Source organism: Siphateles boraxobius, unplaced genomic scaffold (genome assembly GCF_051911475.1).
Source record: "Siphateles boraxobius isolate OS27281-9 unplaced genomic scaffold, OSU_SipBor_1 9, whole genome shotgun sequence".
NCBI lineage: Eukaryota > Metazoa > Chordata > Actinopteri > Cypriniformes > Leuciscidae > Siphateles > Siphateles boraxobius.
The window spans coordinates 33,148,907-33,174,982 of NW_027509219.1; the positions used below are offsets into that span (position 1 = coordinate 33,148,907).

General features: G+C 37.1%; 1 long non-coding RNA gene across 1 annotated transcript in view; it reads right to left on the reverse strand.

Annotated features, from left to right (window-relative positions):
• Positions 1-6,778: 6,778 nt before the first annotated feature.
• The window catches only part of LOC143732828 (uncharacterized), a 69,048-nt gene continuing 49,750 nt past the window's right edge, over positions 6,779-26,076 (reverse strand). The window contains exon 5 of the long non-coding RNA XR_013201184.1: positions 6,779-6,910. This is a non-coding gene — a long non-coding RNA (uncharacterized LOC143732828). The remainder of the gene's footprint in view (positions 6,911-26,076) is intronic.

Genomic DNA, 26,076 nt, shown 5'->3' on the forward strand with positions numbered 1-26,076 from the left:
TTATTCATGTGCCAAACAGATGTGGCCAAACCAGACGGTGGCGATGCAGCAGTGCATTGTGGGGTCAGACAGGTTCAGAGATGACTCTCTTTACAGCACTTAAGAGGTGGGCAGCACTTCCTACTTGTCTTAATGAATAAGGTGAGTGTTTTTATGATGGTGGAGGACAGTAAGGATAAAAGTGGTGTCGTAAATGCAAATCGCAAATCGTAAAAGTTTAAACTTGGAAGTTGAAGGGCTGGTCTGAACGCGAGGGAGATTAAGAGAGATTAAAACTGCTTAATACCTGGCATCATGTTACTGGATGCTCTCCGTGCAGCCGCGACAGGAAAGGTGACTTTAGCTGAGAAAAGAGTCGAGCTGTCCGTCACCTCCAAGGAAGTGTTTGCCCTGAAGTGATTAACATACCATCGCTATGTGTTATATGAAGAAAGATGGTATGTTAACACTAAGTTAAACAGATTGTATTTATCATTCTGATGCATCTAGAAATCAAGATTTTTGTACCTGATGCAACCATGATGCAATGAGATTCCAGATTGTTTTTGCTGTTTTTTGTGCTTTTTGGAGCTTTACAGATGTTGTCACTGTAGAAAACAGCTGCATAACAGCAGCATGCATCTTATTTTGTGTCCTGCAGAAAATTGTTGAACTTTTGAGGAAGTTATCGTATGCGTTCCTTCACCAAATAATCCTGAAGTAATTTATCACTGTTTCCATTTTTTTCAACATGCAGTGTTTTCAGCATTGATGATGATAATAATAATAAATGTTTCTTGAGCAGAAAATCAGCATATTAGAATGATTTCTGAAGGATCATGTGACACTAAAGACTAGAGTTATGATGCAAAAAAATCAGCTTTGATCACAAGAATAAATTACAATTTAAAATATATTAAAATAGAAAATTTTACTTTAAAATGTAACAATATTTCACAATCAATCAATATTTTTTCTAACACTTCATTAATATACTTTGTCTCAATACACAATGAATTAAAAAAATAGGGACTGAGCCTTTAATTTTTATCATAAAACAATTTAACTTGAGTAGTAATTAGTGCAATAAGGTTCATTAGTGTTTTAGACATCTTTATCAAAAAAGAAATAAATAGAATTATAATTTTTATATAAAACGTTCAAATCTGATGGATTAATGTTTTACACCTTTTCAATTAACCTCAGCATTGATTTTTCTATTAATTCAGTGCACCTTATTTTGTAATCCACTAAAAAGCAACAGGATGCAGGTTTGGAACGGCATGGCTTCATGAATTTGGTTTTCTGATGTAAAATTAGACGTTTTTGCAGGTCAGCTTCAATAAATGATTATTTTGGTCTTATTTTGGTTTTAACAGTACTCAGGAACACTTTTAGGTCGAGGGGGGAAAAATTCCCCTTGATATGACCCCTTAGAGATGAAAAGTGTATTATAACCTGTTTTGGTGCTAATAGTACAAGTTGACCTGAGGGGAAAACATAAATAATAATAAAAATACATGATATAACCCCTTTAAAGCACATAAAGCGAAGAGCATATGAGTGATCTCAGTATGCCACGGCACAAACTGCCTCGGAGATAGACACCATGTTGTGTTATAGTTTCCATAAACCACACATCATCAACAAAGTGATTTCCTGCTGGCAAAAATCAATAGTACTCCTGTTATGTTTACACCACGACGGCAGACAGACATGGCCAGATCAAGTCTGAAAACAATCTCGTCTGCTTCGTTTCATCTTCGGTGATGGACAACAGAGCTCACCTGCTCCCCAGAAAAAGAGCAAACCTCACCTCAGGTCATGGATCGGGAAGAGCGTCTCCGGCTCAATGAGGCTCTTGTGTTGTGTCTGCGTACGCGCATGAGTCAGTCTTTATGGGAAAAATATGAAGTCCTGCCAATTGCCTTGTAAATACAATGTTGAACATTACCACGGCTCCATTTATTTTTAGGAAGTGTGCACGGATCATGTATCACGGTTAGCACACCAGCCAAAATATTTCCATTCTTTATATGACGGATATCTCCAATTTAATTATCAAGTTCTGTGAATGAAAGTCGCAGAGTTAGGGAGAATAATCGCTGGTTTAACAGCATGTAACATCTGTAATATTATGCATCTATCTGTGCTCTCTTACCTGTCATGTTTGCACATACTGTATTTATCTGGAGCAGGGGCTTCAGCTGAACCCCAAAATACCGTTCAAAATTTTGGGGTCAGTCAAATTACATTTGAAAACTTTTAATCAGCAAGGATGCATTTAATTGATCAAAAAGTTACAATAAAGGCATTTTTAATGTTTGTAAAAAAATTAATTAAAAAACTTCAAATAAATGCTGTTCTTTTGGACTTTCTATTCAATAAAGAATCTTGCATAAAAATGTATCACAGTTTCCAAAAAATATGAAGCAGCACAACTGTTTTCAACATTGATAATAAGAAATATTTCTTGAGCAGCAAACCAGCATATTAGAATGATTTCTGACGGATCATGTGACACTGAAGACTGGAGTAATGATGCTGAAAATTCAGCTTTGATCACAGGAATAAATTACATTTTTAAACATATTCACATAGAAAACAGTTAGTTTTAATTGTAATAATGTTTTACAATATGACTGTTAAGACACTTTCAAAACCTTACCAACCCTAAACTTTAGATCAGTAGTGTACTTACTGTTTAAAGTTATTTAGTTAATTAGGTATTTTTAGTTTCCTTTAAGAAAGTATTTTTAAGAAATGAAAAGAAAATGACAATCCATCAATACTTTTCTAACTTTTTTCATATTGTTGTGTATACATCTATAAAGGCAACTATAAATTGTCTTTTCAAAAAATAAATAAAACATTATTGGACTAAAAGTTCAAATGGATGCTGCCTGTACCCTTTTATCCTTTAATTTCTATCATAAAACGCACAATAAAAGCTTGATTTTCACCGCAGGGGGACTATAAGCTTGTAAGCTTAAAAGTAGCTTCCCCTACACTAATTATGCTCCTATATTCTAGCTTTAATATTTGACCCCTGTTTTACGAAAAAAATCTGTGAAATTTCTTCATTTGTGACAGCGACAAACATCGAAACATGCAATGAAATAAAAAGACTCTCTGGGAACTGAAAATGCCCTGCAGTGCTAGTTTCGATAATGAAACGGAGGCACATATGACCCCAGTTGACTGTTTGTAACCACAATAACGTTGATGTATTGTAGTTATGCCCTCCTGTTACTGTACTGTTTCCAGCCACCTTCGCTGAACTGGAGCGCACAGGCGGCCTACAGTCGTGAGTACAGTACCAGAGACACGACCCTGACGTGACCTCTGTCAAGGCTTCAATAGGATAGTCCGCTAAAGACCCCCAGTCGCCACCCAACACGGCCCCGATGACTCCAATTAAGGCAGCCCGATGTGACAAAGAAAAATGAGTGTTTTGGCGGGGAGCCGTAATTGCGTGGATACGACCCATTACCTGCCTTTCCCAGGTGTAATTATTAAGCCAGTGGTGCCGAACAAATGAGTGGAGTACAAACCTGGAGGCGTCTCTCCTCCAGACCAACAGCTGCGAAAACACCAACCTCTCTGACTGATGGAGGTCCCTGAGCTAGACAGATCCACAGCCCCGCTCCTCACTTACACGAGGGGCCTGAGGTAGAGCATTTCAGCTCACGACCATTCACGCGTGCGTGTGATTCAGAGAACCAACCAGTGGCGGTTGCTGGTCTTTCAAAGAGGGAAAGCTCATTTTCGGCCTACATCATAAAAATTGTTCATTTATTCATACTTACTGTATGAATGATTGAACAAACGATCTAAAAACAAAAGATATTAAACTCGACGGAGGAAATGTGGGAATTAGGTTAAACTGAAACAAGGAATGTGGTGTATATTTGTGTGAAATGTATGATGAAACTTGGCTAGCAATTTCGCTGTCAAAATCGCTGTCAATCAAATGGAGATGCAGTCTTTCGACAGACCCTCCAATCATCACGCGGAAGCCCGGATTCCAGCCCCGACATAATCGCTGATTCATCCAATGACCGTCTAGTTTCGAAGCACTGGACAAAACTGTTTAAAGCAGCCCCACTGAAGTCAATGGACGCTGGGCTTCAACAGGGAAATGCACTGTGACGCTCCGGGAATGAATGAAGAGGGAAATCCGAGTCAGCCGACCTGCTATATGAAGCTGATTCTGAACGAATTCGTCGTCGAGATGAACGTGTTCTAAAACATTTTTAGTCAATAAAATGTTAACACAATATTTGACCATTAATTTTTTGACATTATAGGGGAAGCCGAGCTTCCCTTGCAGTCTTAAAGAAATCCCCACTGGAACCAACGTATACAAAAAACCTGCGTACGCCTCTCTTCCAGATGTGAAATTTAGAAATCGCGAATGATCTTGAAATTGTGCGCAGCTGATTAGTCTCAGAACTCCGCTTTGTAAACGTCTCCTATTAATGACATACACATACAACAGAGCACCAGTCAACGTTCAAAAGCTTTTCTTGGGAATCGCGAGCGTATTTCCAAATCCCTGCAGATCTCCGACTCTGTCACAAGGAAAAGTGCACGCGTCTGCTTAGACTCTGACGTGATGCTAAGCACTTTTCCAAGTCAAACACTATTTTTATAAATATGAAAGCAAGCGTAGATTTTAGTGTAAGCAGACTCTGAGACCAAGTCTGTGCGTACACACGTTTTATAAATGAGGCCCAAGGAATAGTGCGGTGAAGGTTAGATTAAACTGGTTAAACAAATAGTTGGAGTATTTGAGTAATAACATACCGTAATTTACTCATTGCTCCAAACCTGTATTATTTTCTTTCTTTCTTCCTCTCTCTCTCTCCTCTCTCAGACTCAGAGGAGTTCAAGAATTGGCTGCCTTTTCATTCATAAATCAGCATTTGATTGTAAACTGGACAGATGAAGTTGAATAGGAATTGGCAGGAAGGGCCAGGTATTGAGTAACACAGCTAAGGCATTCTGGGATATTAAGTGTTCTTCCACCATGTCTTGTAAGACCTATAAAAATGTCAAGCCAACATTTAGACATTCTATCCATCACCTTTCTGTCTCTCTGTAATTCTATCTATCTATCTATCTATCTATCTATCTATCTATCTATCTATCTATCTATCTATCTATCTATCTAGCTTGTCCTTTGTAGGGTCACGGTTATTTCATTATTTATTTAAAGCACATCAAATCACTCTTAAGCAGTCTGACTGAAGTCTGTGAAAGAAAGTAATGCAGCATCAAACCCACATGAGGTGGAGTAAATGATGACAATCATGTCATTTCCTCGTAATAGCTCTGTTAGTAAACACAAACAATGCTAGACAGAGTCTTTTGTTAGAAAGGGCTGCAGATATTATTATGTACATACTGTCGAGATTCATTTTTAGTCGTTCTAAACATCATCAATGTGCAGCCTGTCCTCTTCCTGAAGTCCGTGTTGTTGGCATGTTTATGTTGTTTAGTGACTTGGGATATTGAGACTGCATGCGAGTGCCGTCACAGAACGCCACATCTGTCTCTGCTCTCGGAGAGCGTAGCCAAACCCGGTGCGCTCCAGTCTCTTAATGTATCCGTGAGCCCAGAAAACTGCTGTTCGCTTCCGCTCTCCATCTGTAAAAGGTGTCCAATTTCATTGTACCTGCTGCTGTTGTTGGATTTGAGCCCATCCCAGCATACAAAAAGGCATTAACTTAAGCGCTATTCTCCTGGACAGAGACCAATGTCTTGTATTTGTATTATTCGCTGCAATTTCTCGCCCCTCATATGTTTGGCCCATATGTTATGGAAGCGTTTTTTTTAAATCTCCTTAATCATTTTACAGAGCTGGCTTTAGGAAGACAGGGCATATATTTGAGGCGAATGGCGAATGTAACTTAAGGTTATGCTATCCATTACAGTGGGCGGCCCGCATAAGATATATGGCAACAATAGCAGCATTGCAGCATAGGGCCAAAACCAGAGAGGCTATATTTAAAATAAAGGTAGTCATAAGTAAAGAACACTTAGCACACTCACTATTTCTCCCTGGAGACTATTGATGCAAATAGCAAGTGATGGGCAGCACCAGGAAACAACATTATCTGTTATCTATAGCGTTGGGTCTGTGCATTTACTTGGCCGACTGCATTACATTAATATATTCAATTCCAGAAAGGTACCATTATGCTTGTCGTACAGTTTTTATCAACTGAACTGTGTATTATGCATGTAGTATTATGCACATAATGATAGTTAGCAATCGGTCAGAATGGTTGATAAAGCAGCAAGGATGAATTTACAGCTGCAATTTCTCGGAAAGGTATTTAACATGCTAACCATGTGTTGTACTGTGCTTTTGCATCCTAACGGTCTTGCAGTGACTAAAAAGTGTATGATCGGTGTCTGATGTATGTGGTAACACATAACCGGCCTAATTATATTATTTTTCTATACTATGGCCAAAACAAAGCCATTGAAATTATTAGTGTTATTTTAGTATTATTTATAGTATTCATTCAATGTTTAATCAGCTTTTATATTTTCATTTTCATTTTCTTTTTAATATAAGTAGGTTTTAGTAATTTTGTGCTTTTGTAATTTTTATGCATTTTTGGCTTTATTTTCATTTTAGTAAATTAAGATCTTCAACTATTTAAATTAAATTAAATTAAATTAAATTAACAAAAATGTTCTTTTGGAAAAACTTTTGGAACCTTTTTTTTTTTTTTTTTAAAGTATCTTCCATAAAATGTATGTAATTACATAAACGTGTTAGCACCAACAGCTGTTAAGGACACTATAGTGAAACGTGTTTGAGAATCTAGATGTAAATATAAGACAACGGCCTGTTGAAACAGATGAATGGTTTTTTGTCATCTGTAATCTAGTAGTGATTCCGCAGTCATTCTGACTGTAAATAAACCAAGAAAAAGAAAAAAACATCACATGCTTTTGCTGGCGAACCATTTTCTTCATGCTGCACAGTGAAAGTGTGTGAGCTGTCAGCTCACACACTTTCATTTTCCGCTGTTGAGACACACAGTATAACATCAACTTTATATCCCCTCTCTTCTTTTTTTTTTACAGAAGTTGAAAAATAGGGCTCTGTTTCCACTAAGCGAGTTCCCCTCATGATCATCAGCGCTCTGAAACACATCATCTATTGACGTCAGTCCACACATATACTTTTAAGGCAGATCTTTCTTTGTAAAGCTTTGAAATGTTTTATACCACTTCGTACCAAATTTGATTCTTCATCTTATATCCCCGATGAATATAAGCCCATATAATATAAAACAGGACTTTTCTTATGATCTTTTGAAATAAAAGAGTTATGATGAGTTTTGTAAACTCTAATATTCAGAATTCAAAACTCCTGCCTAATCCACAGAGAACATTTATTTATAAGCTTCAAAAATCTGTCTTGTTCAGAAACTGGCATGGTAATGATCGCAAGAGCTTGTTAAAGTATGACTGGCCATTTCAACATACAGTATCAACAGCTTTTCAGTATTCAGCAACAGTACGTCGGGTGTTGTTTGTTTGTTGGAAGAAATTAATACTTTTATTTAGAATGCATTAAATTGATCACACTTGACAGTAAAGACATGTATAGCATTACAAAATATTTCTATTTCAAATAAATGCTGATCTTTTGAACTTTATATTCATCAAAAAATGAAAAATGTATCGCGATTCCCACAAAAATCTGAAGCAGCACAACTGAATTCAGCATTGATTATAATCACAAATGTTCCTTGAGCATCAAATAATCATATTAGAATGATTTCGGAAAGATCATGTGACACTGAAGACTGGAGTAATTATGCTGAAAATTCAGCTTTGATCACAGGGGGAAAAAAAATATTTTAATAATAATAAATGTTATTTGTAATGCGCCTTTATCAGACTCAAAGCGCTACTTTACAATAAATTTAAATAGAAAACAGAAAGAAATTATTACTGTAATTAATATACATACATATTACTGATTTGATTGTATTTTTGATCAAATAAATGCAGCCCTGATGGGCAGAAGAGACTTCCTTCAAAAACATTTAAATATCTCACTGACCCCAAACTTTTAAATGGTATATTTTTTTCGTTTTTCTTCCCTCACTGTGCATGTTTCACATGTTTCAAATGATGTAAAAAAAATAATGTGGTCTTTCAACAAATGTTCTCCATACGCCGAACACACCACGACCTGCACTAGTAGAGCCACCCATGAAGCCCCCGATGGAGTGATGAACCCCAGCTGTGATCCTCTCTAGAGCGAGCGACTCGATCGGCCCTCGCAGCGGAGGGTCAAAGGTGACGTGATGCGTGTTCTGCACAGGGAGCAGACGCTGGGGATTCTGATCCAGGGTCAGTGGAAGATCTTCAACAGAGCGCTGAGGTGTGTGCATGTGTGCATGGACAAACACACAACTAATACCCCTCACATCTGTTCAGAGACAGAGGAAGAGCTGGCCGTAATCTCACACCTGCTGCGAGACGACGCGCAAGACACACGCAGCTGCTGAGGATCAGTGATGCCACCAACACACACACACACGCGTTTACTTAGCTATCTAAATGGGGACATTCCATAGACGTAATAGTTTTTATACTGTAAATACACTCCCCTTACACTTTCCCGACCCCTAAACCTGCCCATCACACAAAACTTTCTGCATTTTTACATTTTTAGAAAACTGTTAATAACTTTATTTTTCTACCAGATTTGCAAATGAGGAAATCCCTAAAGGGAGGTTTTTGGAGATTTTGTCAGGTTTTGATCTATCTGGGTATCTGGACACATTTGTCCCCAAAAATATAGTAAAGTAGGTACACACACACTCTGTCTGTTTATCTACATATCCACCTATCCATCTATATATTAACCTTTCCACCTATCCATCCATATATCTATCCACCTATCCATATATCTATCCACCTATCTAACCACCTATCCATATATCTATCCACCTATCCATATATCTATCCATCCACCTATCTATCCACCTATCCATATATCTATCCACCTATCCATAAATCTATCCACCTATCCATATATCTATCCACCTATCCATATATCTATCCACCTATCTATCCACCTATCCATATATCTATCCACCTATCTATCCACCTATCCATATCTCTATCCACCTATCAATCCACCTATCTATCCACCTATCCATACATCTATCCACCTATCCATATATCTATCCACCTATCCATCCACCTATCTATCTATCCATCTATCTACCTATCTATCCACCTATCCATCCACCTATCCATATATCTATCCACCTATCTATCCACCTATCCATATATCTATCCACCTATCCATATATCTATCCACCTATCCATATATCTATCCACCTATCCATCCATCTATCCACCTATCCATCCATCTATCCACCTATCCATATATCTATCCACCTATCCATATATATATCCATATATCTATCCACCAATCCATATATCTATCCACCTATCCATCCACCTATCTATCTATCTATCTTTCTATCTATTGATCGTCAAAAATGTTTGGAGAATATGTTTTTGATTGAGTTAGTTCAACTATATTTAGGTGATTTTATGTAACCAATATCTGGCAACAGTACTGTATATCATTTTTCCACTCGGACGACAATTCAGGTACAGCTTTTTTAGCACCTGAAATTCCCCATGGATACATGCTGATCTTTTGTCAGTTTAACATAAAATAAAGCAAAATGAACATGTACCCTGCTGAAAGAAATCCAGCATAAACCAACATAAATTCCATGCTGGTATCTGCTGGTCTAGCTGGTGGACCAGTGTAGTCATGCTGTTCTCAAGCAAATCTGAGCTGGTAAACCATCAAATCATGTATATTGACCTGCAATGCTGGATTAGGGTATACAATACACAACTAACAAATTCCCTACCTTTTTTACCTTAAGTACTTTTGTCTCATTTATTATTTTTTATTCCATACAACTTAATTGTGGGTTTTAGTAACTAGTTTACACAGTTGGGTAGAAACAGTCACTGTTTATTTTAAGTAAATCCAACGTTCTTCTTTTTTTATGTATTACGACTTCAAGGTACCTTTCCCAACACTGCACACAAACACCCTGATCAGAAGTGTCCACACACACACACTTGAGTCTGACATAGATATATAGATTGCACAAGTCAGAAATGATAAAGAGTAAAGAGGTAAGACGGGCACTAGTGAGGAACCATCCGCAGGTGCTGTGCCACACTTGATCGCCGTCCTTTCACTGAGATTATACAGCGAGGAGAGCGCTATCATTTTATCAAACCATTCCAGCCTTTTCCTCTCGTTCACACTAACCTTTCCTTCTCCCTCAGAAACGCCTGCAGCTCTAGGGAACATAAAGAAAAGAGAGAGAGGAAATCAGACAGAAAGAGAAGAGAGATATTCTTCATGCCATCGTGGCAGCACATGAAATATGCAGCTGTCCCACTTTTTGGAGCTTTACAATTAATCTAATGTTTCTCCAGCAATCGTGACGGTGGTAATCCAGATCCCAGTGGTGAAGAGACTGCTGGAGGAATTACACGAGACACGACACCAGAGAATAACCACACATTACTGAGAACAAGCCAGCAGGTGCCGAAGATTTATCCTAAGAGTCCATGGAGGAGGTGAAGAGAGGAACACACACACACACACACACACACACACACACACACACACACACACACACACACACACACACACACACACACACACACAGGATTCATAAGTGAGGGCTCACCTTTCTAATAGAAATCCATCCAGTTCAGTTGTTAATAGTATTATTCCTAAATGGCATGGGTTGCATATAAAACTTTGCATAGATTTTGTCCAAAAACTATGCACAACTGTCAGATTTTCAAAATGTACTCTTGCCAGATCCTTCATAAAAACCGTGCCAGTGTTATTTTATTTTAAAAACTATAAAAACTTTTTATGCATTTTACTGTTCATTTACACAGCAGCAGTGTTTTGGGGGCCTGAAAATAAAACTTTTTTAAAAAGTGTTTCAAAATGCACGTTTTTGAAAGTGATAGTACTGTTATCATTTCTGTGTAACTACAAAAACCCAAATCTGTGAGAACGTTGACATCATGCGCATCACGTGTTCGTTCTACAGGCGTGGCGTGTTTCTTTACAAAGTGACATCGCCAACTACTCTTTTATCAGATAATGATGATTCCATAACATTATCTTTACTTGCCATCTTTAATTTATTCTTTCCCATCACCAACCCAACAAATCACAGCAAGTATCATTAATCCGTGAACAATAGAAAGATCGACTCCATCATGCAGATATTAATGTACAAGAACTCCATTCTCCACTTTTCATTTTGATTTATCTACAACCTTGTTAGTCTTTCACTTGGTTTGATCCTATTATAATTGAGATTTCACCAATATTCTGACCCTAAACTGTTTCATTGTGCACTAGAGAGATTATCTGTCTGATTATGATTTTTTTTCCTTTTTGCATTTTTCGTTCAATGTTGTATAGCAGCCAATCTTTGTTTATAGAACACATAGAATTAAATGTATATTGTTGAAAAATTGTGACCTTTACCAAAAATGTATGTATTCCACACGCACACACGCACAGACACACACACACATATTAATACATATACATACACATATACATATACATATACATACATACACATACATACATATATACATACATATATACACATACATACACATTCACACACACACACACATACATATATATTGTACTATAAAAATATAAAATGATGTAGCTCACTCCAGAATAAATGATAAACTGTAGCAAACATGCCAAGTAGTGAACAGTAAGTCAGTTTATGGTCAGTTTATGGTGTGACGAGTTGTTTCCACACAAAGCATCTCCTCCATTGACTTCCATTCAAACTGAACAGCTTCTAGTCTCTGTCGGGATCCTGCCACAATACTTTTCTTTTTTTTAATCTAACCTCTGAGGCTCCCCCTGGGGGAGGAGCTTTGTTAAAACTCGCCCGGGGTGCCCTGCTAGTAAGAAATAGAATAAAATATTGTAGTGCCACCAATAATGCATTGCAGACAATTGAGCTCTGAGCAAGTTTGGGTCCACATGACAAATGTTTGGGGGTGTTTTCATAGGTATAGAGGTTCAGAATTTGGAGATATTGCATGCTCTAGTGTTGTTACCATGTATAGCGGCACTGCATGGATTGCTAGACATGTTCATTATTGTTTCTTTTTATGCTATACACTGTTTTGTGTACTGTATGTGCTTTGTGATTAAAGTAGCATCATTAATATTTCTGCTTATATAACATTGTTTGATATTCTATGGACACTAGCAAAGCAAAATATCAAAGTTGTATACTGGTACACCAGTAATATGGTGCTTTCTTATCTCACTTGTCAAATGCAAAGTAAAAATCTTTAGATTTGTTGTGAGTTTAACAAGCTTTTTTTCATTTTATTTCTGGTTGGATTGAAAATAGCAATGCAGATATCATTTATGTATTATTTTGTTACAGTTAAATTGGTTTCATTGCTATATGCATGCCTGTTTTTGTTCATAAAAAGTGTGATATCCTGTAAATCACTTTGTACATTGTTTTAGGAACTAATCATTATTTTCTAATCTTTTTTTTTTAAAGAACACATAAAAGCCAATGCTTTTTTGAAGAGATGCAGCATCCTCTCCTGAGGTCTCATTTATAAAATGTTACGTAGAGAGACCGTCCTACATTTGATTAATATAATTTCTCAAATGTGTGCACGTGTGATTCAGAGAAAACGAACGCATGTACAAAATCCAACATATGCTACACACACACAAAATGCATTGCATGCCATTTTATAGCCTATAGTTCCACACGTGTAAATTAGTTCAGCTAGAGTATGCATACTAAATAATTGAACTTCAATGCTGTGTAATTATGCTAACAGGGTTTTATTAGTATTATTGCTGCTTTGATTTGCAAATACCTGCAGCTGCATGCAGTACTCTGACTCTCTGCCTCAAGGAAAGTGCATACATCTATTTAGAACCGGCACTTTTCCACATTTTTTATAAATCTAAACGTTAGGGTGGATTTTAGCATACGCACTCTCTAAGATCAAATTTGCACATTTTAATAAGGCCCCTGGACTGCCACTCAATTGGAGTCTCATAAGAGGTTTTGATGATCTAAATGCAGATTTATTGAACCTGAATGAACATTAATGGGTAAAAACAGACTAAATGAAACCACTCCACATCAACAACCAACAAGATTTACAAACCTTTCAGATTACACAAGCAATCACAAAAAACCCATGGTGGTTTTTCAAAAATGTTATGAAGCTGACTTGATGCAGTTCATTCATTATGATGCTTTTCGGCTGTCGGTATAGCGAGACACTTTGAGGATTTGTATCTCTGAAGACGTTTGCCTTTGATGATCTTTTTTGATTTTTTTCAGTGAGGGGATTACTAACAACATTTGCTGGTTTCTGTGTTGTTTGTGAACTGCATCAAGTTGCGTTTTTGACTTGCGTTGTTCAAGTGGGACAGGTCGTAGACATTCTGTAAGATCAAGCATTCATTATGTCTCTTCACACAGATAAATGGCTTAACTTTGAAAAGTGGCTATTATGGATCAATCTACTGTTGCAAGCAAGTGCCAGTGTGCTAAAGACACAAATACGTTCAAAAGATTGGTGTCAGTAAGATTTTTGCTGCTTTTTTTTTTTGAAAATAAAAAGCAAATATAATACAAATATATATTCCATTTAAAATAAATGCTGTTCTTTTGAGCTTTCAACAAAATTCTTTAAAAAAAGTTTGTTTATTTATTGCCCGTTTTCCCCATCACATATTTCCATAATCATCATAAATTCGGTATCAATCGAAATTGTAAAAACTCAAAAGTCATCCTGTTAAAACCGGTTTGAAATCGGACATTGCATTACCAATGAAACGGTACTTTTTCAAAACATTTTAGCAGGCTCCTCCCCTTAGTGGACGGTGTCATGTTTCACATTACAATTTTTTTTTTTTTTTTTATAATACTTTTTTTTTTTTTTTAAACACACCGTCGGAAAGGTCTGAAACTCAAGGTTTCATATTTGATGACTGTTTTGTGATATAATTAATATAATGACACATTTATTAAATTCTGTCAGAACGCATTAAAAAATCCAATGGAATGTGGGTCTCACCTGGTGGCTATTTTTGGTATAGCGGCCTAAACAAAAACAATTTTCATGATATCAACTTCAAATTTGAAACACAACTTGGTTAGACATATGTCTTTCATTTTATAGCAATTTTATAGTAAAATATTTTTTTCTAAAATATAACATTTTTATATAAAACAAAAAAATGTTTAGTACAATTTTTAAACTTTTTTTTTTACATTTTTAAAGTGCATTCACCTCAGCAATAGTCTGCTGAATTACACTTAAGTCTGGATAGTGAATTTTCACTTCTATGCTCAAAAAGAGGGGTGACAATTTAGGGGTTACATTGTAATAATATCTCACAATCAAATAAATGCATCCTTCCTGGTGAACATAAAAGTTCTTTCAAAAACAATACAAAATCTTAACAACTCCGAACTTTAAGTAATGCACTTGATTTTTTTTTTATTCAAGTAAATTAATAAAATAAGAAATAAAATAAAGTCTTTGAGAGAAATATATACAGATTTAAATGAATCAATAGTTGACAGTAAAATAAAGTAAAATGATTGTAGCCTATAGCAGCTCAGATCAGTTGGTCTCGGAAGAATAGAATTAGAAATACTTGAGATCAAATTGAGATTTTTTTGATTGCAGAGGTTGGCCTCTTGGCAACATGAGCACAGAAAAAAAATTAAGTCATATATTTTTTATTGTTTGGGGGGTTTTTTTATCCCTTTGTTGGTTTGTGTGCTTTCTAAAGCTCTCATTCAGCCAGCATGTGTGTGTTGGTGGTCAGTGCTCAGTGTCTGGGAGTTCGAGTGGGCTGATGGGTAAGAATAATGCCTGTGTTAGTCTGTGGGAGGCCAGGATACAGTCAAAGCAAAGGCCATCTGCCACAACACACAATATGATTATAAATCTGGGGAGGAGTTCAGCTCTTTACTCACTCCTCACACTCACACACTTGAGGATCTGGCAAGAATACATTTTGAAAATCTGACAGTTGTGCATAGATATCATAATTTTTTTGGACAAAATCTATGCAAAGTTTTATATGCAACCCTTATATGCAACCATCACACTCACATGTTCTCCATTCGCTGCCAATGGGGGGGTGACAGGACATCTTATCTCAGCTGTTTTCTCACAGACAGCTATGAGATTAAATTGAAAAAAGCAATGACGTTAAAACTGAGAAGAAAAAAAAACTCAAGTTACCCAAGATTTAAATCAATAGACAGAGATCTCAATATGAACTCGACCATTTCTCACCATAAAAAAATGCTAGTAATGCTACAGTAAAACTAGTTATCTCTAAGCTTCCTTAAAAATACTGAAAGGAAATAATTCGGCTTATACTACAGTTACCACATCTCAAGACATTGTTCAGATGTCAAGTTGTCAAGTTATTGTCCTTTAAACGCTCTTGTGTGTAGGAAGAATTTCTTAGGCATCTAATCCAACGCCTCCGTTGCCAATTTCGAAATCTAATTTTAGAGCTTGTGGCTTGAGAAACTGATACCAGACTAATGTAGTTATTAGAGAGAGAGATTAAGGTTGATTCAACGGATTTTGAATGATCGATAACTTTACTTGTGATGGTTCTCATAAGGTTTATAAGAAAGAAAAAGGCTATAAATCTTGTTTTCAGGAATGAATCCCTCAGGCCTGTAACACAATCCCATCTTCCTCTGGCTTCTGTCTTTCTCTTCAGGCCGATGGCGGGTTGCACTTTTTTGGAGGTCGCTCAGAAATGAAATGCAGATTTGTGTCTCTTCTCCTTCCTTGTGCAGTCTGCTGCCCGAAGCACGACAGCAGCACTTTATTTCAACATAAATGTATTTGTAAGACCGTTTAAGGAATAAGGTATGGATTTTCTCAAGCGTGTAAACGCTAAATGCAAATCAGGAGACTGTTCGATGGGTTTATTCAGGTAAATTGTTAAATGCATGCTCTAAAGCATGAGAGGAGTCTACTGCGTTCTCCAAATTAGGTGACAAAAAAAGGCAGAATGCACGAGACCTCTTTGGTCCATTTAAGAAGGGAAGTGCAAACTTAATTTTGATGGATTATGCCAAAGCACCTCCGTTAGCGTTCTGAGGGCTATCATCTATCTCTGTCAGTTTACATAACTTTGATGAACCCTTTAGTCATACGCAGGTGATGCCTTACCAAAGGAAAAATGCAGAAGGGAACCATCGATCATGGGAAAACCTGTATACATAAACATTTACTTGTCAACATACCGCTGCCATGAAACAAGATCATGTTTGCTGGCGGCCATGGCAAATGTTCTCTCTCTTGAGGATTTCTCTCTGAAACAGTATATGAGTCTTTTTTTCTAGTATCTGTTCAGAGCATCAATGTTATGCAATAGTCTGTTTAAAAATAACTTACAATAGGTAACAGGCTGGTTTATGTCAATAAACTGGTTCAAAAAAATCATTCACTTAGTCCCTGTGCCACATTTTAGGTCTTCTTTTAATTAGTAAAATATTTTGTCTTCAACTCCTTCATTCAAGTTGTAAAAATCCAGATGTTTACTATTTTTAATTGAGCAATTAATTTTCACAAAATGCAACTTAAAAGTCAAAGTTTAATGGTCTCATTTAAAGATTTAAACACTAAATATTACTGTGCTAGATAAATGTGTCTATAATAATCAAATAAAATATATAATTTGTGAAAAATATAATGTAGTTAATATATTTATCAATTTTAAATAGCATAATGAAATAGTAGCTTGACTAATTGAACGATGTACATTAGTAATGGTTAGTAAAATGATACCAAGAACTAAAATGCTGAACTAGGGTATGTTTCCCGTACAACGACGTAACAAAGACACAAAATTTTATGCAAACATTCCAAAAACATTCAGCAAATATTATGATAATATTATAAAAGCATTCAGCAAATAAAAATGTTCTGATAATGTTTTTCTTAGAATTTTTTCCTCTCAACATTACAAGAACATATTAATAATATTACAAGAAAGTTCCATTAACATTATTTTAAGAAAGTTTTTGTCCTGACATTAACTAACGTTCCCTGTTAGCTGGGTATGCTCGTCCTGATTTTGCTCTACAGTATGCGATTTTGGATGCAGTAGTAAAATAGAATTCGCATATATTTGGAATAAAAGATATAGAATGTACTGCATGTTGCTTGCTCATTGTGCCAAGAGCATGACCTATTTGAGACCATGGGCCCCATTTTAACTATCTAATTGCACTCAGGGAATTTCCAAATCTACTTTTGCTAGTTTAAAGACGGGAAAATGGGCGCATAAATAGGCGCAAATGCATTTGCTATTTAAACAACGTGGCGCAGGACGTGAAAATGATAACTGCGTCAGGCTGAAACTAGCAACAAACACTTGAAACAGCTTGGCGCTGTATTGCACCAGGTGTATCTGATAGGGCCCCATGTGTCATTCTAGCAAGAAACCATTTCTAACCACAGAAATGAGAGCTGTAGTTCCAACAACACAATTACGAATGTTCATTGGAACTATGGTGTCAGAAAACACTGAATCATTGAACTATGCTGGTAACGATGGAACTTTTGGGATATGCACCCCTGACTGACCTAATGTAACGTCAAGATGTTTTCAAAACTCCAAAGAGCCATAAAGAGGAAGTTGAATAGACAGAACTAGCTGCACCTAAAGAGGGCTCATGTGTCTAAGAGTTGCCCTTTACAAGCACAGTCCGACGTCTGTCCATCCCCATCATAGCTTATAGAGTTTGTCCCACCGCGGGAAAGGGCTGCTAAAGACCTCGCCACCTCACACACAGCAGGCAGGATTGAGAGTGATTGCTGCGGCCCCTAGAGATCCGCAGGAGTTTGAGAGGGAAGAGATTTCTGGGACACAGCAATCCCCCACAGGGCCCTGTGCTCTACCCCACAGCGGTGCGCTCGCTCCCAGATCTGTCCTCCACGCTGAAGTCACAGTTACACACATTTAAGCTGCAGATTCACTGAGAGAAGGTTTGATGCGCTCACTGTCCCCATGAACAAAATAAAAGGGGATTTGTTCGCTTTTTTGTGCACTTCTAGAAAATAACCTCCGTTTCTAAATATAATTAGAAAGCAGGACTACAACAGTGCTTCAGAACACATCAGAATGATAAAGAAATACATATAATTTACAGTAATGTTCAAATACATGAGTGAGTTTCTTTCCAAAAGTGGCTCCATAAAGATTCTTATTTGAAGCGAATGGGAAACTCAACTTACATTGATTCTAATAGAATTTTGTGATAGAATCTTGATAATTTTAAAGGTCAAATGTATAATTTTGTGTGTTAGAAAGAATTGCATCTCCATCTGCTATTGGGTGGACAAACTATTCCTAACCAGAACAGTTATAATTCTAGTATTTTTCATCAACATTAATTTTAAATTAAATGTAGTTATAGTGTTCAAAACAATGCTGCAATAATTCGATCAAAAATACAATACAAACAGTAAAAGTGTAAACTATCTTGATAATTTAAAATAACAGTTTTCTACTATAATATATTTTAAAATGTAATTTATTCCTGTGATCAAAGCTGAATTTACAGTATCATTACTCCAGTCTTCAGTATCACATGATCCTTCAGAAATCATTCTAATATGATGATTTGCTGCTCAATATAAATAGTCAAACATGCATCAAATCATTCAAGATGCTTAACATGGTAAAAGTGCTTGATAAAAAGATACCGTATAAAAAAGCATAACAAAAGTAGTCCATAAGCCTCATGCATTACAAATATTCTAAATAAAGGAAAAGACCTAAATATAAAACGTTACCTGAAATCTCATTTGCAGCAAAACATTAAAATATGTCAAGACGCCCAGAGCCAAGTTTGATCTCAGTGTTCTCACGTGTCTCGTGAACCATTGACATCAATGACATGATGTCAGCGGGTCTATTATGACAGAACCATTCCTTGCCCTTCAGAAAGACCCTTTAGTCAAGATGGGAAATGAGAAAACATCTTTCTATCTTTCAGATTTCAGCTCAAAGCCTCAATGATAGAGGACTATTACTGTGAGATCCTACCTTGAGCATGAAGACGCTCCACATCCACAGATCTCAGATGTGGTCCACGTGCTCCATCTAACTGCAACCTTCGAGCTGAACGTCCCAAGGTGGTGGACACACACTTTAGCCGGTGTAAACCTTTAAAAGAGCAGACACTCAATTACAACGCTCATCCCAAAACATGCAGGTTGTAATTGTCGTAAATCAGTTCGGCCCAGACAAATGCAATCGTTTGCTGAGACTGGAAGGCCGCCAAATTGACAAATTAAGAAACAGATTTACTTTTATTCTTTACCGCCAGTCTGACCAAATTTAACATAAGCGGTTAAAGAGCATTTTAGAGCTCATGAGCAAGTCCACTAATTTTCGATTGCGGTAGACGAAGGTCTTTCATCTTTGAGCTCTTGCAAAGGTCATAACAGCAATTCATCTGTTTTTCTACAGACTAGCGATGTGCAATGGTGTATTTTTTTTCAGATACATGAAAGACAGAAACAAAGGGGGTTTTTCTGTATATATCAAGGATAATCACTTTATAATCAACGTGCTGGCATTTCGTTGGTCTGTTGCAGTGGACTAATTAACTACCTCTTGTTAAAATTAAATTTCTTTTAGCAAACTGTCAGTATGCGGCTAACTCTGATTTCAGGAGCACAGAAACTGCTCATTTACCTTGAGAAATGGAGGAACGAAAAAACATTCAATTAATATTACAAAACAAAGAGAGAAAAAGTAATTTTTCATATGCAAGGCACTTAAAAAATGTTTTGCACCAAGCAATTGCTCAGGAAGCAATATTGCTGTTGTTTTTCTAATGTTTTATTTTGTATTGCATGTGATTAATTGCTATTGACAATCATATTTAGCATTTTGTTGCTACTTTATCAAGGTAAATTATGCCATCCCAAATAAAGTGTCAGTAATGTATGACTTCACATACTGCAGTTTGTATAAAATGCAACTGTGCTTTATAATCAGCGTGGGGGGGGGGGGGGGGGGGGGTAAGGCATTACAAGTAACATGAGTTACGTAATCAGATTACTTTTTTCCAAGTAACTGCAACTGTGGTGGTGGTGATGGCGCAGTGGATAAGACATATGCCTTTGGTGTGAGAGACCTGGGTTCGAATCCACTGTGAGACACCAATGTGTCCCGGAGCAGGACACTTAACCCCTGGTTGCTCCAGAGGCGTGCGACCTATGAAATATAGCAATTGTAAGTCGCTTTGGATAAAAGCGTCAGCTAAATGAATAAATGTAAAGTAGCATTACTTTTAAATTTCATGCATTCTTGAAAAAATTAAGTTATGTGGAATACTCAAGTTCATATAGTTTATTTACTTAATTTTAAGACAACAGGTTTCCTCACTTTTTACAGTGCAGATGAGAAAAAGTAACGCAATTTTGTAACTAATTACTTTTAAAAGCAACTTTCCCCAACAAGGAATACTACAGTTTTTACTATATTTGATCAAATTAATGCAGTTGTTACAAACTGCTCTGAGACAAAAAGGTTGAGGTTCCATATGCAGTTTATTTGAGTAATCCAGAATCATAATCAAACAGGCAAATGGTCAAGCACAGGAAGGCAGTCCAAACAAGGCGTGGCGGCGGCCATCTTGTCCGAAGACACAGGCTTGTCTTCTGGATCTTGGTGTTTGGTGTAAAAAACTTTTAGGGGAAAGAGTCCTCAACCTCCCCAACAGTGAAGGAAGAACCAACAAACAACAGAGCATAATCCAGAAAGTCACTGAACGACCCTGGAGGGGCATCGTGGATTAATTTGTCCTTGAGCGAACGGTTAAGCCAATAACAGAAAAAGTCGATGAGAGCACAATCTGACAGTTCAGAAACATTCTCAATGTCCAAAAAAATATGAATGTGCTCTTCAAGGGTGCGGTTACCTTGGCGCATGCGGACTAACTCAACTGCTGGATCCATATTTGGTGAAGCCTTCTGTTACGAGACACAAAGGTTGAGGTTCCAAATGCAGTTTCTTTGAGTAATCCAGAATCGTAATCAAACACAGGAAAAGGTCAAGCACAGGAAGGCAGTCCAAACAAACAAACAAACAAACAAACAAACAAACAAACGTCAGAGGCAAACATTCTAGAACCAAGAGACAATGAAACCAGGGACAATGCTTAGAAATGCAGTGTAACACCATACAAGACTTCACAGGGAATGAATGAGTGTACATGGTTTAAATAGGCTGAGACTAACAAGGTAATGTGACACAGGTGGATGCAATCAGGGATGACGAGTCCGTGCAGTGAGTTATGGGAAATGTAGTTTGTGAGGGAATCACAATAGTCAGATGTGGAGTGCCCTCTGGTGGATCTAAAGGGTTACAGCAGTTTGGTAAGCATAAGAGACCAATCTTACAGACCCCAAACTGATCGGTGGTGTATAAACAAGTACAAAATAATTCTTACATTTAATTTAAAATGACAATATAAAATGTACTGACATGTAATGTGCAAGGACATGTTTGTCCAACCAATAGTAGATGAAAATGCTGTGTGGTTAGTTTAACAATTTTTTCTTTTGTAATGCATGTTATTAAGTGCTTGACATTCGTAATTCTGCTGCTACATTATCAAGGTCAATATATTGCCATCCCAAATAAATAGTGTCAGTGATGTACGACTTTGTGTAGTTTGTATCAACTGCACTTGTGCATAATGCATCACATCATGAACAAGATTCTCAATGCACAAATCAAACTCACTTAGAAATAACCTGCTGTCATTGAAAACTAATGACTCCAGGTGCTTGGCTATCAAAGTCAATGTCAGTGTCAACAGGGGCTTTACTGCATAATGTTGGTGCTGTTATGAAAATAGAAATATTACCATGTTTTTTAAATTCATTGCAGACACGTGTGTACGGCTGCCAGTCATACAAGTGATGCTTAATAAATGTGCTGTATGTTGACAGATGCGTCTTATCTGCAGATGAATTTATACAGATGCCAGATCTCAGTGTCGATATTCTACACCTTATGCTTGTCCTCATTAAGGGACAGATGCATGACGGAAACTTCTGTTGGATGCGTTTACACGGAAATAAAAGTTTTTGCACAGTAACTTTTCTCACTCTGAGAACTTCTTCCAACCGCTGATGCAGAATGTGTGATGAATGCATTTGAACATATGTTTTTGTAATTAGTACTCCAGATTCAGAGTCATTGAGTGTGCATATTTACTCAGTTAATCCAAATAATCTGTGTGATTTAAAATACTTTCTTTTAGGTTTTGAAGACCTTCATTTTGGTTCTATGTCAAATCACATAAATATGAATGTTTTGTAATACTTTTGTAGGCTATAAGCTTAAGTATTTTATTTTTTAAGTTTAAGTTAATGGTCAGCATTACGTTTAAATAGTTATAGCATCAAACACAGTAAAATAAAGTGTTCATCAAAAGATATTTATGTCATTAAAGCAAAACGGCTTCAAATCAAATCAATTACCGCAGGCGATGTGCCTGCGCAGAGATGTGCAGAGAGTTTATTGTACTGTAAAGCTGCTTTGAAGAAATTTGTATTGTACACAGTTTCCACAAAAATATTAAGCTGTTATCAGCATTTATAATATTCAGAAATGTTTCTTGAGCAGAAAAGCAGCATATTAGAATGATGCTGAAAATTCAGCTTTGATCACAGGAATAAATTACATTTTAAAATATATTCACATAGAAAACAGTTATTTTAAATTGTAATAATATTTCCTGTTTTAACTGTATTTTTGAACAAATAAATGCAGCCTTGGTGAGCAGAAGAGACTTCTTTCAAAAATGTGTTATTTGAGCTGTAAAGTGGTCATTCTTAATAATTTAGTGTTTTCTATTGCAAGCACATTATTGTAACCACAAAGTTTGCTTGTTTTTACAAAAGATGAAAAGAGCATATGAATAATATGGGGGGGGGGGGGGGCATAAGTTGACAATGGAAGATTTTATATTGTCAAGCAGTGAGTCACAGGTCTCTCACAATGAGATCTCAGTGATCTGAAGTTTAAATGTTTGTGTCTGAATTTTCTTTCCTCCTCGTGAGGAGAGGTTATTATGGGAGTATAGGAGACCATATAAGTCTGAGTGGACATCCATGTCATGCGGAGTCCCTCAAGGCTCAATTCTTGCGCCACTCCTATTCAACCTGTACAAGCTCCCAATGAGCCAAATAATGAGAAAACCATATCGCTTACAACAGCTATGCAGACGACACACAGCTCTACTTATCCCTATCGCCTAACGACTACAGCCCCATTGACTCCCTGTTCCAGTGCATTGATGAAGTAAACAGTTGGATGTGCCAAAACTTTCTTCAGTTAAACAAAGACAAAACTGAAGTCATTGCATTTGGAATTCTCAAGGTGAACGCTTCACTCTAGGGGTCAAACAACTAAAAATCAAGTCAGGAATCTGGGTGTGACTCTAGAGTCAGACCAGTTTCAGTAGTCATGTCAAAGCAATGACTAAATCAGCATACTATCACCTGAAAAATATTGCAAGAACTAGATGCTTTGTTTTCAGTCAAGACTTAGAGAAACTTGTGCATGCTTTCATCACCAGCAGGGTTGATTATTGTAATGGACTCCTCACTGGCCTTCATAAAAAGACCATAAGACAGTTGCAGCTCATACAGAACGCTGAGCAGAACCAGAACATATGAACACATCACACCAGTCCTCAGCTCTTTACACTGGCTCCCAGTTACATTTAGGATTGATTTTAAAGTATTATTACTGGTATATAAATCATTCAATGGCCTAGGACCTCAATACATTGCAGATATGCTCACTGAATATAAACCCAACAGATCCCTCAGACCATTAGGATCACATCAGCTGGAAATACCAAGGGTTCACTTTAAGCATGGCGAGTTCGACTGTTTGTACTGTTTTTTTTTTCAAAACTGTTTTAATTACTCTGATTTCTTTTGATTATTTTAATTTCTTCTATGTAAAGCACTTTGAATTACCACTGTGTATGAAATGTGCTATATAAATAAACTTACCTTGCCTTGCCTTGCCTCACACGAATCATACAGTGCAGTCACGTGTGCGTCTGTGACCGCGAAATGCACATCCATTGCCCCTATATTCAATCTCTGAATGCTGGGTCTGACACTCTCTCTGTCTTTCTCTCACTTTATCCCTTCTTTCTCCAATAAAAAAAGCAGGCTATTGCAATAGCGGGACGTACCACGGTGCATTGGGAAGATTCGTTAATTCTTTGTGCTCTTTGTGTTTTGGCCTAATGAAGACTAATGAATATCTTAAACCTCTGTGGTGCAGGAGGAGAGACCTGAATAATAAGAGATGAAACTATACAAATCACGATGCAGAAACGACCTGTGGAGATTAAACCACCGGCTGAGAGAGTCCAGCTCGCACTAGGACTCGCCCTGCATCCCAGAATGCAAAGGGCTCAACTTGACCTTGGGAATGGCATACTGTTAAAATATGTGAAATATACATTATGCAATAAACAGTATGCATGCTACATTATTGACCTCATATGACAAGTGCAATCCAGTTATCAACTTAGATTTCATTATAATTTTTAATGTAACGTGTATAAAAAAATGATTAGGAATGGAAAGTCAAGCGCATTGCATTGTGGGATATCCATTGTGTCATTCATTCCAGGGTTTAACTAAAACCATAAAAATAAAAATAAACATTTTCATTACTTTAATAATAAACTTTAACTGAAATAAAATAAAATAAAATAATAAAAATATATTTCCCTTTCAAGGGAACTCAAGCTGTGGGAACGCTCTGCGTGATTGCGTCGTGAAGCACGTGTATAATCAGTCCAATGGAAGAGCGAGATGTCATAGGCGGGTGACGTCATAGACCAGGAAGCTATAAAGCACACCAGAAAACAGACCGTGACAGCTTCTGTGCCTTCAGCAAGCGATCCGTGTATTCTGTCCTTGTCATATTTATTGTTGTCTGTCAAGTTGCAAGATATATATATTATGTCAAAAGAGAGCAAGCAGCTTTGTGTTGTTCCCTGCCCACGTTATATCACGGATGGGGACACACACATCAGCTTGTTGTTACTATTTGGGAGTGGAGCATGCCACATTCAGTTCTCGAGTGGGCTGACTGTGAGCATTGCGAGAAGCTGTCCGTGAGGACGCTCCGCTCCCGCCGGGCGTTCTTCGAGGAGGACGGTTCGGTTCACGCTCCCCGCGCGGGTCCCGCGGTTGCCGAGGCACGGCGGCGACTCGCATTTTGGGACGGATCTGACAGCGGGGGTTGGGACAGGCTCCGCCCTATCTCAGCTTTCACCTGTCAGATCCAGTGCTGGCGATTTCCAGTTCCGAGGAATTGGTATCGTTAGTGTTTTGTTTAGAAAAAAGATAACAAAACAAATAAAGATATTAAGAAAAAGACAGAAGTCAGCTCATAACTCTGTTGAATAAAGAGGAGCTTTACAAGGAGGTTTATTTAGTGCTGTTGCTAGTTAAATATTTACTGGCCAGCTGAACATTATGAGAGTGAAAATAAAAAGAGTTTATTAGATGAATATATCTAAAAACAGAAAAACTCTGTATCTCAGCCTCCTCGTCGGGGACTGCTGTTTTTCCCTATCTCCACACTGAGGTGTCGAGATCATGGAATAAGCCGGTTTCTATTTTATTCAATTCAATTCAATTAAAATTTATTTGTATAGCGCTTTTCACAATACTTATTGTTTCAAAGCAGCTTTACAGAATGTGCATTTCAGAAATGTACATAGAAAAAAATACAGTTAGTTAATCATGTAGTAATTTAGGGCATAACATATCGCCGGCGTTGAGTCGTCTCTTCACAGGCGTTTAGTCATCTTATCGCAGGTGTTGGGGCATCTGAGGTCTCCGTGAGAGGCT